Source organism: Miscanthus floridulus, chromosome 19 (assembly GCF_019320115.1).
Source record: "Miscanthus floridulus cultivar M001 chromosome 19, ASM1932011v1, whole genome shotgun sequence".
Lineage (NCBI taxonomy): Eukaryota > Viridiplantae > Streptophyta > Magnoliopsida > Poales > Poaceae > Miscanthus > Miscanthus floridulus.
The window spans coordinates 92,209,400-92,228,672 of record NC_089598.1 but is presented as its reverse complement, the minus strand read 5'-3'; positions in this window follow the sequence as shown (position 1 = coordinate 92,228,672).

The following is a 19,273-nucleotide window of genomic DNA, read 5'->3' as shown; positions in this document are numbered from 1 at the left end:
ATTATTATCTGCTCACTATAATTTTTGTAGCTCCAGAGTAATTAGTTTGTTAGATAGATAATGATGCCCTATTTTAAATAGATATTAAATCGATAGAATGGAATAAAGAAACAACTTGGGTTTGTATAGCTAAAACACTCATTGGGAAATAATGTCTGGTTCGGCAACGTGGATACATAGCCTAAGTATGGTCATCGTTAGAACTAGCTCGTTAGCTTGAGAGGCGTAAATCGTATTTTACGAGTCACGGTTGTAGTTGGTTAAGTACGTCTCTGCATTTCATCCACGTATACCCTGATAGGAACAATGAGGGATCATGGAGTCATCTGGAGTATCGAAAGGATAGTCTGGAGGATCATGCCACCATGATGGAATGTAACTTTTGGTTATATCTTACCCAGACAAGCCCCGGTGCATAACCCATATTATTCTGCACTTTAATTTATGCTTATGCATTAAGTTTAAGGAGTTGAATGAAACTCACTTGCATATATATCCTTATCGTGAGAGATAGGAAAGATATTATTATTGCTATTATATTATTATCACCTAGAAAATATATATGAATAATAATTGGAGACCGGGTAGAATGGTACTTTGGATCTAGACTTGGTTTGGCATTCGAGCGAGGCTCGGATTGCACTTGTTCCTCCTGTGTCGGTTAAGGACAGGCCGTTGCATTGGGTTCTAGTCAGGTCACAGACTTATTATCCTGAGCACATACTTGTTTATGGGAGCAGGGAAGACTCGTTGCTCTCTTGTCATGGGTTCTAGCTTTTTCCGGACAGACTGATTGGAGGCGGGGATGGTGGAGGTCTAAGCACCACACTAAATCCAGGAATCAGGTGTGGAGGCTTGGAGTCCAAGTTTGGACGAGGACCTAGACCCCTTGACAAGGGAGTGGTGGGTTGGTCCTACTTGTGCCTAGGGTACAAGGGGGTGTGTGTTTTGGGTACCCAGCTGGGCACATTGATTCACGAATCACCGAGTAATCTAGTATGACTTGTGTCGGGGTTCATAAACCCAAGGTCCCTCGGGGACCGGCTTTTGCACCAAGGCTCGGCCCAAGAGTCTAAAAAACAACAGGGCAAAGGGCCGGTCCAGCAACCGACCAGAAGGCTAGGCCTAAGAAGAGCAATGCTCGCTCATCGGCTACTTTATCCCACCTATCCGACCGGAGCGCTCGATTCGAGCTCCAGCCATCTTCGGACGGTCTCCGATCGGAAGGCCTGCCCCGAGCCCTACTTCCAACTCCGACCCCGCGTCCCTCTGACCAGGGCTCATAGGAACCCTACTCACCTCTCTTCTCTGACCGCCGCACTCAGAGCCGACTGGAGCCATCCGACCAGGGACGCCCCGTTCGGTAGGAACCAGAAGACGTGCAGAGAAAGGCAAGGCAAGGCTCACAAGTCAAAACTACTATACTAGGGACCATACCCTACACGGAACAATACTCTGCAGCCACCCTGACACAAATAGTATTGTAGGCACCGACATCTCCCTCTACAGTATTGTAGGGGCCGCTAAAACTCCTATACGGTAAGACCCCCCACGTGTCTCTGGACATCGATAGCGGTATGGGCACCAGGATTTATCATACCGAGTGAACATAGTGAGACTCCTCACATGCCTCTAGGCATCAAACAGTATTTATAGGTACCGACGTCCACCATCCCTAAAAAAGGCAGCACGACCTCCTGTGTTAATCTAACATTCTACAGCAACATCAACAGTATTGTAGGCGCCCACCATTATCTAGTACCCGCTGGTGTGGGCAACAAGGCTCGGTAAGTGTGGATAGCAAGGCTCGGTAGCATACGCACCCTTTCCCTCACACTTGTAAAGCCATCCCCTTCATCTATAAAAGGGGGTGCGCTTCCTCCAATAGAAAGGGGACCGATTCCAGTAGATTAGAGTTCCTTAGATCGATAGCTCACAACCACAGAACCACCAGGTTCAGACCTCAAGCATCCGCTTGAACACTTAGCTCATAGCGAAGTTCCTGTCTCTCTCGGCCCTTCTGGTAGGAGCCGACCGGACCTCTTGTACACCCCATCTTTCTCCCTCTCATTTGTAACCCCACTGCAGACTTCGAGCACCTAGGCTCAGGAATAAAGTCACCGACTGACCCTGACTGGATGTAGGGCATGTTGTCCGAACCTATATAAATCCTGTGTCATTGATTGCTAGGACACCTCCGATCACAACGTACAGTAAAACTACAAATATTCACTAGTTGGTCACTTTCTGCACCGACAGTTGGCGCCGTCCGTGGGGAAGACGCTGTATGTTCAACACTTTTTGGTCATCGAATGGCCCATTCTTCCGCCACCCCGCCGTGGCGGGCTCAGGCGATACGATTCGCTTCGGCTCGTTGGAGTTCCCTACACTCTCACCCGCCGGGATGTGGGTTCCACCCATCTTCGAGCCATCCCAGGCCTTCCTCTTCGGAAGCCTGGACTTTGTCGCCGACCGACTCGGCGTACTCCACCTCTGCGAGGAGACTCGTGACCCGACACCCATCGAGGAGACGTCCTCCATTGACTCCAGGATGCGCGACTTCGATGGCGCGGCATCTGCGCTTCATTCTGAGCAAACTCTCTGCTCAAACTCCACTGTGAGTAATATACATGCTATTATTCACTTACTACATTCTATCCTCCACCAAATACCCGGTGGAACCCTATTATCCCCAACGCAACCGCCATACGACCGGTTCGCCTATGTCATCGCGTCTTCCATGGATGCATACACCCGGGGACTCCAAAAGGTGCTGGCACTGGACCCTCTCATGTCTAAGTTCGTGGGGATGGCAAGCTATGCTCCCACCTGTTTCCTCGACATCATGGATGACAATGTCAGGAGTGACGGCTCCAGCATCGGCGACGTGGCGCCTAGCCACCGTCGATCCTGGGAGTACGCTGTGGCGGACTCTTTGGAATAGCCGCCAGGGGTAACAGAGTCCTTCCGGACCCACGCCCTGCTGGGCCCTCACGTGGAGACCCCCGAGCTCACACTTGAGCACGGGGATGAACTACGACAACGGCGGCTGCATCAGCCACCGACCGCACCAGCGCGCTCGGCGCACGACACCGCGCTTCGTGCGCATAGACCAGCAAACGGCGCTCGGGGTCATGCCCGCCAGGTCCAGTGCAACACCCTAGTTAGGGGGACCGATCCCCCGTAGTTCGCTTGGGCCAGTCAGAACATTGCCGCCGCGGTAATGCTCCTACGCGACCTATCCGAGCCGAACAACCCTCACGAATGGGCGATCCACCAGAACCTCCGAGCACTGCTGGAGACCGCCGCCGTTCAACAAGCAGAGTGCTCCATATCACGACGCCGACTTGCGACCTCGCTCCCCATCCAGGGAATAGGGACGCTGCAGATGGGGCACTACACCCTATCACCGCAACAGCCATAGAGTGTGGCCCAGGAAGCCACAATGGCACCTCACCTCGACTTGAGGACCACTCCATGCCGACCGCCTATCCACGCGCGGCTCGGCCCGAACCGAGATACGCACAGCGTCGACCAGAGTCCTAGCCCTAACAGCCTGGGACCACACACCTTTATCCAACACCTCCAGCAAGCGCCGTTCCCACAGCGCTTCAATGGAGGCCGCGACAAAGGTAAGGCCAAGCATCAGGATCAAGACGAGAGCCCCTCCACACAGAGGGGAAAAAGAACAGAAAGGATCGCCACCAATCGGCCAACTTCGCATCGGTCGCTGTGGCCAATCACGCGGGCACGCAGCCCCAGCAAGACCCTTTGGGCCACTTCCACAATCTCATGGAGAGCCTGTGCACCAACCACGACTACCCCGTCAAACACCTCTACAAGGACTGCCAGCTCCTCAAGCGCCCGCTAAGGTATGCTGGCAGGCCAAAGGAAGAAAAAGGCGAGGAAGCGCACCTAGGCTGAAGGATGAAGTGATCCGACCGGATGCCTACCGACTGAAGGACGACAACGACGATGCTCTCTCTGAGCACCTTGGAACAGCTATGTTGTTCTTTCTTTTCCTAAGTTTCAGTCTTACCTTTGTTTACTTAGCGAACACTCCTATAAAAGCACCCCGACCCGAACACTTTTCGGCTCGAGGTGCTCGAGGGCTCCACTAGAGGGCTCTACTACCCCTCTATTTTGTTTTTACTTTAAGTACTCTTTTACTTTCATATGGAGAAACTTCTTCCTACCCGAACAAAAGGACAGTTCGTTCCTTTGATTTACCTTACGTAGCTTTGCTTTAAAACATTCCGACTGATCGCACCCTGCCTTTTCTTACGGTTATGACCGGCCGAACCTCATGGGCCACGCCCTGGGCTCACAGAGTTGCAGCCTATGGGACAAATAGGCAGGTACGAGAAAGAAAGAAATAAAAAACAAAATCATGCTAAGGGAGAACTAAGGAACGAAAGGGAACAAGCTTCCCCGAATAGAGCAACTCCATCACAAAAACAAAAACCGATTACAGTCATTCAAACACACATGAACGTTTTACACAGGGGCTCCCCTAGGAACTTAAACTGTTTACGTTTACTAACTACTTATATTCTACAAGGTATTAAACCAGCCCGGCGGCATCTGCTGACGGCGCGACCGATGAAGGCGTAGCCTGCTCACTCCCCGGCAGCACGACGTTCGGCTCGATCGGGGCCGAGGCAACATTCCCCCCTAAACTAGGCTTCGTGCTATCTGCAAGCTCAGAGGCATCCTTCCCACACATGCTTCGGGCCATGTCTTCACGGCGAACATCCATCACCCACTCGGCGGAGACTTGCTCCGACACCGACCGCGCGTGCGGCAGCAAGCTCTCCCCAATTGACTGGATGTCCTCCATGCTTAGGCCTTCAGCATACCCACCACAGATAGTGGTGAAGTCCAGATTCGGGTGGTATGTCGCCACCAAGGTCAGCACCCCCGATGCCCCATAAAACAGCCCGCTCCTAACAAGGTCCTTGACCACGTCCGGGACCACCGCCAGCTGGACAGCAGGCGCGCTAGTGCTTGGCACCGACCCAAAGACTTCCGAGATGACGAGCTGGGCAACGTTGTAGATCTGGTCAAGGTCCCCCTCAAGAGCACGTCACTCTTCATGGGACTTGGCTAGCTCCTCCGCATTTCGGCTGAGGGTCGCCTTGGTCGTCTCTAGGTCCTACTCCAGCGTCTTCACCTTTCCATCCAGCTCTAAAGGAGGGGCGACAAGCTCAGGAACAGGCTAAAGAAAGAAACCAACACAACGAAAAAAGAAAGGGGACGTACTAGCGCGAGAGTTCTCAAGGGCGGAGAATTCCTCCGCCTGTCGAGTCACCTGCGCACACAGATGGGCGTTCGCCTCCTCCGTCCCCATCACCCGGCCTCAGAGCAAGAGCACCTCCTGGTCCGCCTCCGACCGGGCCCTCCGCTCTGCCTCCAGAGCCATCCGCGCTGACTCCAGGGCGACCCGCTCTGACACCAAAGCACTCCGCTCTGGCTCAAGAGCCACCAAGGCCTCCTGAAGCGTCATCTCAGTGCTTGCCAGGGATGCCCGCAACTCTGCCTCAGTCGCCAGTGCTTGCTCGGCGGTAGTCGCCCGCTCCGCTGCACGCTGCCCCTCCGCCCATGCCACGACCGCCTTGGCCACCCGGTCCTAGGACTCACGGCGAGCAGACTCTACCCGGCGCTCGAGCTCAGCCATCCAGGCGTGTTCCGCCTGGAGGAAGTAAGGCTTGTGGGATGACATCTTCCTTATATCCTATGAAAAACAAGCATGCAAAAGACAACCAACGAAAAATTCAATGGGCAAGGACGAGTACCAGAAACTCACCTCCGCGGTGAGCTGCAGGTCGCCCTCAACCAACTGCCGAGCAAACTGAGCCTGCTTTCGGGCGCTTTCAAGCTTCGCGGACAGTTTGGTGAGCTCGGACACCGCGGCATGCCCTTGCCCCCAAAAATATCCTAGAGCTGATGCTCTCGAGAATCTCAGAGGATGAATCGTGCCTTTGATGGGTCCTCAGGGCAGGGCCACTCTAGGTCACCCTCCGGTGAACCGCTGAAGGGCCTAGCTTCCAACTGGACCGCTGCCAGCTCCCGCGGCGACGCTGCCAGCTCCCGTAGTGACACCGCCAGCTCTCGCAGCGACACTAGCGGCTCTGCCGCGACGTTCACCTCATCGTCAGACGAGATCTCCACCACCTCATCCATGTGGAACGCCGCCAGGCATCCCAACTCTGTCTCGGCCGCCCTTTCCTCCGGTGCCTTCGGCTCCGACGGCAAGGATAAGCCATGCGGTCCTCCACCCAACGAGATAGGGAGCTCGCCCTCCCTCGTATCCTCTACCACGACTGGTAGAGGAGGGGCTGCAAGGGTTACCTCCGACACAACCCCCGCCATCTTCACCGGGATTGCCGCCAACACCGATGCCGCCACTGCCGCCTTATCAGCAGCCGCCTCAGAGGGCACCACCCCCGGGAGGGAACGCTGCAGGGTAGGCCTCCAAGTCTCCTACATAGGGGTCGGAGCGATGCTCAACCCCGACATTCCCCGGCCACTGACAGAAAATACAGGTGAGTCACACTCCAAAAAGACTCTATAGGCAAAAGATCGAACATCAACAAAGGGAAATATACCAGGAGGTGAGCGGCACGACCCTGAAGGCAGGCCCCGATGACAATGGACCTATGGGACAAGGGCTGCTCCCAGACTATGACCCATGCCCCCTCACTTCAGATGGGGGCGGAGTCGTCCCGACTGGCTCTTGCCTGGCCTACGGGTCACTACAACCTCTGGCTCGGGACTCCCCGATCGGAGCAACGGGTGGAGCGTCCTCTGACTGCAAGTCACGCATCGTCCGGGAGCCAGTCTGCTCCTCAGACCGCCCGGATTGCTCGATCGCACCCACGGCATGCAGGGCCTCCTCCAGCTGTGAGCCAGGCGTTGGCACCAGTCCCATCGGCGCACGAGGGCTAGTCCGCTCCTCGGATCACCCGGCTTGCCCAGCCATGTCCGCCACAGGCGACGATGGAACCGGCGACGCCATCGAGGGGCGCGGTGACCATGTCCGCTTCACCGCCCGTTCACCAACAACGTCCACGCTTGCTGCGCGCTTCCTCGATGCAGGAACTTCCGCACGCCGTGCGGCCTCCTGCTCCTCACCAGCGGACGTCGCCACAGGGTCGTGATGCTCCACCGAGGTCACAGCGACCCCTGACTCTCCTCCTCATCGGAGAAGACCATGTCATCCAAATCCATAGGATCATTCGACGTGAGTTTCGACTCGACGTCGCTCCTACGTTCCCTAGCCCTCACGCGTCGGGCGACCTCCTTCTTCTTCTGTTCCTTCCACTAAACCTCCTTGGTTCTCTTCTTCTTCTGGGCATCTGCCGCCTCCTTCTGGGTGGCCTGCCGGGCCCTGCCCTCCGGTCCCTTAGGAAGGTGCGGCCAGGACTTGTACCTTTCAAGCCCCTATAGAATGGATGGCCTAGGATCAGGAAACAGGAAAAGCAGAGGAAGAAACACGAACAAAATAAAGGATCATACCAGGTTAGACATGACCGAGGCGTTAAACGGTATGGGTTTCCCCACAACCGTATCCCTAGGCCTCAGCTACAGCACCCAGCCAAGGTGACTCCAGACCTTGTCGTCTGATAGGTCCTCCGGTGACGCATGGTCCGGGTCCAACTGGCCACCGTACATCCACATCGGCCGTGACCGCTCCGCCTATGGCGCAACCCGACGACGAAAGAGGGTGTGGAACACCCGTACCCCATCAAGGCCGAGCCTTACGAGCTTCCGCAGCTCCTCCTCAATGACCTCCACCTTGTGCCTCTCTGTGCGGGCGCAACCCCATGACCAACTTTTCTGCTTCACCGGTCTCCCACCGGTGAACGCCGAAAATGGCGCCTCCGCTGGATTCCGGATGTAAAACCACTCCCCATGCCATCCCCAGTTGGAGTCACATGGGGAGTACACAGGATACACACCTCCTGTGCTCGGCTTCTTCTGCAGGGTGAACCCTCCCACCGGTGCGGTCTCGACCGAATTCCCCACCGTCATAGCTCTCCCAGAGAAGAAAAGCCGAAAGAGATCCGCGTGCGGCTCCATCCCGAGGAAAGCTTCGTAGATGGTGACGAAACCAACGATGTGCAGCACCCTCGTCGGATTGAGGTACTACAGCTCCAGACCCCACTCATTAAGGAGCCCACGCAGGAACCAGTGCGCGGGGTATCCTAATCCACGCTCATGAAAGGTAAGGAAAGAAACCACCTCATTGGGACGAGGTTGCGGGAACTCCTCCCCCCGGGGACCTGCCAGTGCGCCACCTCCCACGGCGACAGAAACCCCTTCGAGATGAAAGCCTCCAGCACCGACGCCCTCACGGTGGACGACCTCTAGTTCGACATTTCAGTGAGTTCCTCTCTTCTCCCTTGCTCTCTCCCCTTCCTTCCCTAGAAACCTCCGCTGCTCTTAGGAACGCTCACGGCAAAAAAAGGAAGAGAGAAGGCAGCGGCAGATGAAGAATAGGCGAAAGAACGGAACGAAAACCCTCTCCCTTCTCCTACTTAAGGAAAAGGGAACAACGGTTAGGGATGGACGCGCCGATCGGGGAAGCCAGAACGACGAAGCGAGAATATCTCTCTTTTCCATTTAATGCAGATAAGACGTGCCCTGACCGATGAGACGTGCTCTGCCCGACGGAACGGCTCCTGATCAGAAGGGATGTGGCCTGGCCATGGCCTACCACTACCGCATGATCAACCACTACCACACGACGGGCACAGGAACCAAAGCGCCACTGCACGCGGGTGGCTCCCCGCTTCCCCAGGCAAGACCTAAAAGAACCCAAATGATAGGTAAGGATAGACACCAAATGATAGGTAAGGAAGCGAAGGGGCACCCCATGTAGGCCACGTCGACTCCATCATGAACGACGAGCACGGGTCTCGGTCGGACATTGCCTACTGAAGCTCTTCGAACCCCATCACTAAGGTCATCAACGTTCCGGTCGGACATTTCCGACCGAAGCTTTCCAAAACCCCGTCACTCAGGCCATCAAGGTGAGCATGTGTTCATTAATACAAAAACTATTCACACAAGGACTCACCCACGATTGACAAGCGCAGGTCCCGGTCAGACATTTCCGATTGAGGCTCTCCGAGCCCCGTCACTCCAGTCGTCAAGGTAAACACTATCAAACCCCCTCTATTTCATTACAATCATTTCATACATCCATACGCACATTTCATTCCATATGCCTACGCCTCCCGGACGATTCGAGCCCTGAATCGCCTGGGGGCTCGGGAACTAAGCATCGCACGTGCAGCAAAATGCACCAGAACGCTCTGTGTTGCATCACGAAGCGGCGGTTGCCTCATTCGACATGAGCAAACAACAGAGCTAGGGGAGAAAACCACAGATGAGCACTGTGCGGCCTTCGCCCGATCCGGCAAACCGGGTCATCTCAACCTTCTCGTTCGATCCTGAACCTCTCACCAAGCCCACAGAATCTCCATCGAGGGGAGGCCATTAGGCCACCCGGGTCGGTCTTCGGAATGACCTAGGCATCTGCCGGGTTGCAGGTAAAGGAGTAGTGGAATGTCACAAGAGGGCTATGCCGACCCTGTCATGAACGACAGACCCGGATTCCGCTCGATCACACCGGTTAGCGAACTCACCGAGCTAGTCTTCGAGCCCGAGCGATCGAGACAAGCGACGAAACTCAGCCCCTCCGGTTGTGAGGAACCGGATGGGATAACGCACACAAACTCACATCGACCCCCACGAAGGCTCGACAGGGCTCAACAGCACAAGCCAAAACCTTGGGACCGTGACCCCGAACTCGTGTCGACAGGATCTATGACATCTAGCTATGGCTTGGGACCATGACTGTGAACTCGCGTCGACAGGATCTATGACATCCGGCTACGGCTTGGGACCGCGACTCCAAACTCGCGTCGATAGGATCTATGACATCCGGCTACAGCTTGGGACCACAACTCTGAACTCGCGTAACAGCTTCACTTCCGACTATGCTCCAAAAAAATTCAGGGACCGCGACTCCGAACTCACGTAACAGCTTCACTTCCAACTGCGCTCCAAAAAAATCCAGGGACCGCGACTCCGAACTCGCGTAAACAGCTTCACTTCTGACTGCGCTCCAAAAAACACTGGCCAGGGACCATGACTTTGAACTCGCGTGAAAACTAACTGAACTAACTACCTCGGCTGCCCAGGCTGCGCCAAGGCCAAGGATCCACGACTCTGACCCGGCCGATACCACGGCGCGCACCGATGCCAGGGTCTATCCGAACTAACTCCCTCACCTGATCCCACGGCGTGCATCGACACCAGGATCAGTGAGCTCTCTCGTGTCCAAACTAACTTCCTCACCCGATCCATGGCGCGCGTCGACACCGGGATGAGTAAGTTCTGTTTCAATCCAATCTTCACGCCTAAAAACGCCTCGGCTGCACAAACGTCACCTTGGTTGACAAGATTCTGTCTTAGACTAAAAACACGCACACACGCCCGCTAAAACAAAACCCCCCAGACGGTTCCGCCCGAACCACCCGGAGGCTCGGGGGCTACACCCACGGGTGCGCTCGCGCGCACCCGTCGACAAAACAGAAAACTTCCCTTGATGACACAGAACACCCCCCAGACGGTTCTGCTCGAACCACCCGGGGGCTACACCCGTGGGTGCGCTCGCGCGCACCCATCGACAAGACAAAAATCCCTCGAACGATTCTACTCGAATCGCCCGGGGGCTCGGGGGCTCCTGTCGGGTTCATAAACCCAGGGTCCCTCGGGGACAGGCTTCTGCGCCAAGGCTCAGCTCAAGAGTCTAAAAAACAACAGGGAAAAAGGGCGGTCCAGCAACCGACCGGAAGGCTAGGCCCAAGAAGAGCAATGCCCATTTGTCTGCTACTTCGGCCCACCTATCCGACCGGAGCGCTCGATTCAGGCTCCAGCCGTCTCCGGACGGTCTCCGATCGGAAGGCCTGCCCTGAGCCCTACTTCCGACTCTAACCCCATGTCCCTCCGACCGAGGCTCATAGGAACCCTGCTCACCGCTCTTCTCCGACCGATGCACTCAGAGCCGACTGGAGCCATCCGACCAGGGACGCCCCGTTCGGTAGGAACCAGAAGACGTGCGGAGAAAGGCAAGGCAAGGCTCACAAGTCAAAACCACTGTACCAGGGACCATACCTTGAATGGAATAGTACTCTGCAGCCACCCTAACACAAACAGTATTGTAGGCGCCGACATCTCCCTCTACAGTATTGTAGGGGCCCGCTAAAACTCCCATACGGTAAGACCCCCCGCGTGTCTCTGGACATCGATAGCGGTATGGGCACCATGATTTACCGTACCGGGTGAACATAGCGAGACTCCTCACATGCCTCTAGGCATCAAACAGTATTTACAGGTACCGACGTCCACCATCCCTGAAAAAGGCAGCATGACGTCCCGTGTGCATCTGACATTCTATAGTGACATCAACAGTATTGTAGGCGCCCACCATTATCTGGTACCCACCGGTGTGGGTAACAAGGCTCGGTAAGCGTGGACATCAAGGCTCGGTAGCATACGCACTCTTTCCCTCTCACTTGTAATGTCGTCCCCTTCATCTATAAAAGGGGGTGCACTTCCTCCAACAGAAAGGGGACCGATTCCAATAAATCAGAGTTCCTTAGATCGATAGCTCACAACCACAGAACCACCAGGTTCAGACCTCAAGCATCCGCTTGAACACTTAGCTCATAGCCAAGTTCCTATCTCTATCGGCCCTTCCAGTCGGAGCCGACCGGACCTCTTGTACACCCCATCTTTCTCCCTCTCATTTGTAACCCCCACTACAGACTTCTAGCACCTGGGCTCAGGAATAAAGTCACCGACCGACCCCGACTGGACGTAGGGCACGTTGCCCAAACCAGTATAAATCTTGTGTCATTGAGTGCTAGGCCACCTCCGATCACAACATACAGCAAAACTACAAATATTCACTAGTTGGTCACTTTCTGCACCGACAACTTGTCTATGATCTACCACCATAGTAAGAACTGGAATATGAAAGCTGGTAAAATAGTCTGATTGCTTACCACCTGCTTGAAAGTAGCATAGGTGCTTACATAGAATGGTTAGTGTCGACAGCATATCATCGGCAGTCCTCCGAGGGGTATCCCACGAAGGTAGATTGATCGGCAGAGGTGCGCATAATCAAGAACAAGAAGGCAACAGAGACAGAAGAGTTAGACAGGTTTGGGCCGTCAGCACGACGTAATACCCTACTCCTGTGGTCTGTTGGTTTGTATTGGCTATCGTATGATATTGCGTGTGTTTTGAGGGAGTCCCCTACCCGCCTTATATAGCTGGGGGTAGGGTTACAAGTCGGTTAGATCTAGGAGATAACCGGTAAGTAATAACAGATTACAGAAATCATGAGATCGAACATATCCTAACAGATCTCGTAGCATCTTCAGGATATCGCCCTTGATGTCTTGCGGTACACGCCGAGCAGTAGCATGCACCGTAAGCCTTCGTCTTGTGGGCTAGACCGCCCTTGGTAGCACAACCCATGTAGTTTGCCATGGGTATCCGGGATCGTACCCTCCACAATTAGTTAATAAACTAATGGTGACTGCTAATTAAATTGAATATAAGGACACACTTTTAGTAATGATTCCTGCAGATGCAATAACCGATGAGCCAGATAGCCTTGCATATCCTTGGAGTCTTTTCTTTTCTCTTGATAGGTAAGCCTTGTGGAGTACAATTGAGTACTCAGGGTTTGTTCTACCCTGTTGCAGGTGACAAGAACATGTGGAGCTGACCCTTGTGTGTGGAAACCTCCTGGTGGGCTCAGCGAGGATTTCCTTAACATTGCGGACATAGAGTTTATTTGAAACTTTCACCCAAAATGTTTTTTTCAATGGAAAAAACTTATAACCTGTTGTGTTGTATATAACGGATCATCATGTTAATGTTTATCTTGTCATTAAATGATTTTATTTCCGCTGAAACTCTGATAACATGATTATATTTTGTTGTTATAAATAATAAATATTATACTCTGATGTTGTATGAAAAGTGATGTAAGAAATGACTAAAATATTATAAGCTCTATTCTCCCATTTATGATCCTATTGAAAAATGTGGTTTTTCGGGTTCTCCCATGGGGTGTGCTCGACGGAATTGCCTGATGTGGCTCACTTTTAGAGTGCTTAGTGTTAGTGGAAGACAAGCGCCTCCGTAAGTGTGTTATTTCAGGCGGTTCTACCTCACTGAGCGTAATGCTCATCCCACTCGAGCAGTCGATGAGTTTGGGGACGCAGCGATGCCAAGGCCTAGAAAAAAACAGTGTTACAATCGATAGCGGGGTTAACACATTATACATGACAACAAAATATTGTGTGTAAATCACTTACCGCACTCTCGTCGACCATCAAGTGCGCTCGGTGGTCCTTGTCATAGTAGGTCTCAAGAAGGGGGTAGTGTGGGTGCGCCATGCTGCAATTGTAAAAAAGATAACACAACATGACAAAATGGAAAAAGTAAATGAAACGTGCTAAATGGTACAAAAACAATGAACAAATGCATGGAATATATAAGCAACACCTATTTGAATCTATGTACCTTTCTAACCTTTGAACCACTAGTACTCCTATTTCGTGTTTCTAATTTCTTTGACTTCTTACGCTTGTTATGTGTGGCAGCGGTATGACCAGTTTTGTGGCATTTGGAGCAACGGGCCTGCCCCGGTGCCTCATCAAAGTTGCCAAAACCATACATATCTTCACCATACTCGTTCGATGCATCCATAACTCCCCGAAGCCGCTTTTTCTTCCTTCTACCCTTCTTTGTCTTCAGAAGGTCCGTGTCGGGAACATAATCCAACCCATAGTGCTCGGGCCATTGTGTCGGATCTAGGTAAGGCTTGATCCTTGACTCCCACACTTTGAGAGTGTTTGACATGAGGTAAAAAGGAGACATAAAGTTTTCACTTTCCTGGTCTAGACCCCTACATCTGCAAGATGTGATGACATGAGAGCAAGGCACATGGAAGAGTTGTGGAATGTTACAAGAGCATTCCGCTTTGTCAAGGTTGACCCTATAATTCCTACCATCGTACTTCTCGCCCCCCCGGATTCGTTCCTCTGGCTGACCTGATATTGTAGACTAACCTTGATGGCCCAAAGGCCTCCCCAACTTGGTTGGAAGCTATCGTCTCCGAGAGATCCAAGTGTTTCTACTGGCTCTACCCCATTTGTCTTTGGGTGCCTTTGCTATGTTCCATCAATTCACAAAGTATTTGTTGCACTTCCTGAACGAGTACTCCACAATGCCTGACATGGGGACTGCATGGATACCCTTGAACACCTTATTGAACGATTCTGAAGAATTGGTAGTCATCACGCCATACCGAAGACCTCCGACATCGAATGCAAGATCCCACTTGTCCCTTTGAGGCATCTGATCCTCAAGCCAACTATTTCCCTAGCATTGAGGACCTTCTGTAACTCTGCAAGCGTTTCTTTGAACTTTTCCTTCGTTCGACACCCACACAATGACTTCAACTTCTGCACTACCTCCTTTTTCTTCTGCCTCGTCCATATGTTGGCAAAAAGTGCCTTATGCACCACCTATGCTCAAGAGGAGGGCATCCATCTACATGCTCTTTCGCAGCTGTCAGGAGACTGTGATGCTGATCTGAGATCATGCATATGTTCTGAAATGAACGGAGGACATTCTGTCTCACAAGCTTCATGAACCAACCCTAGCTATTGTCGTTCTCACCCTTAGCCAAAGCGAACGCTAAAGGGACAAGTTGATTGTTCGGGTCCACTCCAACGGCAATCATCAATACACCCTTGTACTTGCCTGTTAGGAAGGTACCATCAACAAGTACTAAGGGACGACAATGCTTGAAGGCCTCCACGGATTGAGCAAAACACCAAAAAACTCTCTGCAGAACATGCTTCGAACGCCATCCACGTTTGTGACAATGCGACCCACATAAGGATACCACCTAAGGCCTGGATTGAAGTGTTTCATGGCACTTAGAATCCTAGGAACTTGGTTGTACGCCTCTTTCCAATCACCCCATAGCAACTCTATAGCATGCTGCTTTGCACGGCCTTTGAGTACTTCACTTTATAACTAGTGAACCCAAATATTGTCTCGATCAAGCTTGAAACAGATGTGTCGCTATCGGCCCTAACCGAGCCAACAAGATGACGACTAAGGTAACATGCTATATTTTGGGCGTGCACACCCTTTGGATTTGAAGATCGACATGTGAGAGGTTGCCTCACATTGCGAATCTTCCACTTTTCATTTCTCAGCCTCCGAGCCAATAGACCCCATTGACATCCATTCTTGCAAAGCATCGTGTACCTCTTGTTCTTGTCAGAGTGGGTCACATAATACGGCATGTGAAACCTAATGGCATAATCCATCAGGAAATACTTGAGATGCTCCAACATATCAAATACCATTCCCTTCTTAATCTCCACCTCCTCACTATTTGGTACCTCGTCGGCCAACAACGTCAAACCAGTGTCACATATTGCCTCGTCAACCGTACTAATGTCCATGAAATTTGGTACCGAGGGTACCTCTACATGGACAACCTTCAATTGCTTCAATTCGACGTCATTGTACTCCATTCTCAATAACCCATCAGCTGAGACTCCTATTATGTCCACAAACCCTCTCTCACAACATCAACTTCGTCATCCTCTGATCCTTGGGATATGTCGTCCATATCATGTGTTCCATCTCTATTGCCATCGTCCTCATCAAACATTTCTTCATCAAAATCATCATTCAAGGCACCGGGCTCACATGACCTATCAACTTCTCTAATGACAACCACATGCAACTCTTCGTCTTGGGTAAGGTTCTCTACGGGCTCCACATCCACACTATCATCCACAGCCACCACAATTCATCTAGACCCCTTCTCCACAACAACTTCCAAGCACCTAACACTACTACTCTTGACAACCTCTACGTAATTCTTCCATTCATCCTCACATGACAAAGACATCAACACATAATGTGCCCGTTCCTTCCCACAGTCAAATCTGCCTCTCAAACTTAGTGGCCACCCAAATTTATAACGGCACTTGCTAACCAAAGCATCAAAGGTAGGAGGACCACTAAAGAACTCAACATGTTAGTGCATGCTTTCGAACTCCCCGTTTTCTTTCACTTTGCCACCATGAAACAATCGCACTAATGGGTCCATCTACAAAATACGAACTAACACATCAGCAACACATGAACTACGTATTTCGAAAATAAATCATATCCATTCAGTAATACAGTACAATAACACAAACTCCACAATCATGTCAACAAAGGCAACAAACATTCCGATCTAAATCCACCATGCATCAACTACCAAAGTCCATGCAACATGTAGTTTACGTCCAATCCACGGGCAGAGTATATCCTAAACCTAATCTACGTATCAAATACTAACAAGCAACGATAAAAACATTGACACCATCCCTAATTTCCTAACCCTAGTCATGCAACTCATGAGTCAAGAAATCAAGAAAAGGAGGGGGGAAAGATCAACCTAGCGGTGTACTTGAGTCCACGGAGCAGGGAGGTCGTGGACCACGCTAGGAGAAGCCTTGCCGGCGGCACCGCCATGGCAAGGCGCCAACGCGGGGAGCCGACCTGCTCTCCCTGGCGCCGCTCCCCTGCCGCACGAGGGAGAGGGAGAGAGAGGGTAGCAGGAGCAGCCGCTCAACTCGTCGGCGACGCGGGCGGAGATGGCTGTGGCTGCCAGGGACGTGGGGTGGTGGCGGCGGCGGCACCTAGGCGCGCGGTCGACTGAAGGAGAGGGAGAGCGAGAGAGAGAAAAGAAAGTGGGCCGGCCTGGCTAAATCCTATATGACCCTGTCGCGGGAGCCCGCCTGGCATGACAAACCTATCGCACCTGAGTCGCTGGCGCGACAGGGCGGGCACTATGGACCGCCACGCCAGCTCTGGTTGACGATGTGTGCCACCATGGCGTCCCTTGTCGCGCCATCACATGTGGCGCGACAAAAGTGGTGCAGTCGCGCCAGCCGCACTGGCGCGACCAAAGAGGCTACCTTGTGCAATTTCTTTTTAGGAGCGATTATTATTAAAATATTTATTTTAAAAGGATTAAAAATAAAAAAAAATCCCTACCCAGAAGCACAGGCGAAAAAAGTCCTCAAGAAATGGAAGCCTACGGAAGCGAGCTCACCGGCTGAAGCTCCGGATGCATCGTTCGTGGAGCGTTTCAGGAGGACATTTGCTGAGCCGCTGTCGTCGTCCAAGCGGAACGCCATGCGTGGGCTGCTCCCGGCGAGGAAGTTTGGCCAGAACGTCGGGGTTGAGGGTTCGGCACTGGCCACCCAGTGCCTTTAGTCGCGAATTTGTGTAAATCATGAATTTCAGTCTTAGCATCTGTTTCTAAGTTCCTCTTGTGCTTGCACTGTGCGCTATGGGCACCTCACCCACTAGCCACAACATATGTAACTGTTTTTCGCTTAATGAAATACACGCTTCAAGCTCGTTCGGGAAAAAAAATACAAGTCATCACCGTTGACCCCGTTTCTTGACAAGACAGAGTGAAGCGACGTCAGCCAAATGCTGCTTATGTTTGGTTTTTTTGTGCACCACAATAGGAGTATACTATGGTGATCATACGTATGTTCAATCAAAACTTGAGGTTTTCAAATTCATCGCGGTTCACTTAAACTTCATCACCTTCACTTTCCTTCACCCCTCGCCAACCCCCCCCCCCCCCCCCCCCCCCCCCCCCCCCCCCCAAAAAAAAGAAGAAGATGGAGTTTTATAGTTTACAACGCTGCTTGGCCAAGAATGCGAGCAGCACACCATATCCGTGGAGCGCTATCCCTGTAGGAGCCAAAAGTGCCACCGGTGCTACTAAGAAACTATTACATAACAATTTTTTTGCACGATACAGAACGCAGCCCGCCATCAGGATGCAACGGCTGCCCACAACGCGGCGAGGTGACCGTACCCTGCCTAGCACCAGCGATCTGCCTCCTCCTCTATCTTACGTACGGCATCGCTCGCTTGCTGGCACACGCCCTAGAAGACTCTTCGATTGCGTTCCCCCGAGGATCAGCAGATTGTCGAACCCTTGCCACTCTACCGTGGCCAGGGCGTGGTCTAGGCGCTCAAGAGTCGGCCATCGTCGCTCGTTGGACCAAGTGTAGCGGCGACCATAGAGATGGAACTCCGCCGCGAGCTGTAGGTCATTGATGACACGACGAAACCTCCGCATCCAGCTTCTGTGCAGCGCCCTAGAAGTCGCTCGTTGGACATGACTGTTTTGTGCCACGTAGCTCGTCGTGGAAGGCTGCTTTGTCGGCGAGCACCGTGGGACCGACGTCAGCCACCAGGAGGAGCCCGTGCCGCCGCTCACCGGTGTAACGAAGACGACAGTGTTTCGGACTACCGAGCGACGAGCCCTCTAGTTGAGGAGATGGAAGAGATGAAATCACCAACGGAGGTTGGGCCTGTATGTGTGTGTGTTCCCAGCAGAACTGCCGCTGGGCTTGCTGGAGATGTGGCTTTCAGTGGATGGGTCCGTGTCCTGTCGGATCGGCTCGAGGACTGCGGTTGAGGGGTCCGAGCTTCCAAGGCCGCCCGTGAGGGGGTGGGGGTGGGGCATGGGCTGCACTGTTCGTGTTACTGTACCGCTGACTTCATCCAAATTTTAAATACTTCCCCGTCGCTTTTCGACATTGTACGTATCAGCCGCCAAATTTGTTGCAGCAGCTCTAGCACTGCCCTCAAATCAGAGCCCCTATTTTTGATTGGATGGCTTCATCATATTTTTGAGTCTGATTTTTTACCTCTACTCTAACAATAGCCTTTAAAACAGAGCTCTCAGATCCTTTTCTTAATCACTGACCGCTAGGACCCATAAGTCATTCTCAATGCTCTTCCTATCTAAGCTACTCACGCAGTGGAGGGAAGGAGGCCGGCGGAGCAACCTCATCAGGCGCCGTGGCCGGCGAAGCGACCTCACCGGAGGAGCTAGAAGGGTTGGACGCTGCGATGGGATCCGGATCTGAGCTATGCTCGCACATGCGGAGATCGCACGAGTCTCCTCCAGCGGACGCCCGTGGCTTCTTCTCGACGGGACAGAGGAGCGACGAGGCGGCCGTTCATGTCTTCTTCTCGGGAGGGAGCAGCGGCTCCTTCTCCGGCGACCATTCATGTCTTCTCCATGGGAGAGAGGAGCAATGAGGCGACCGCGGCTTCTTCTCCGTGG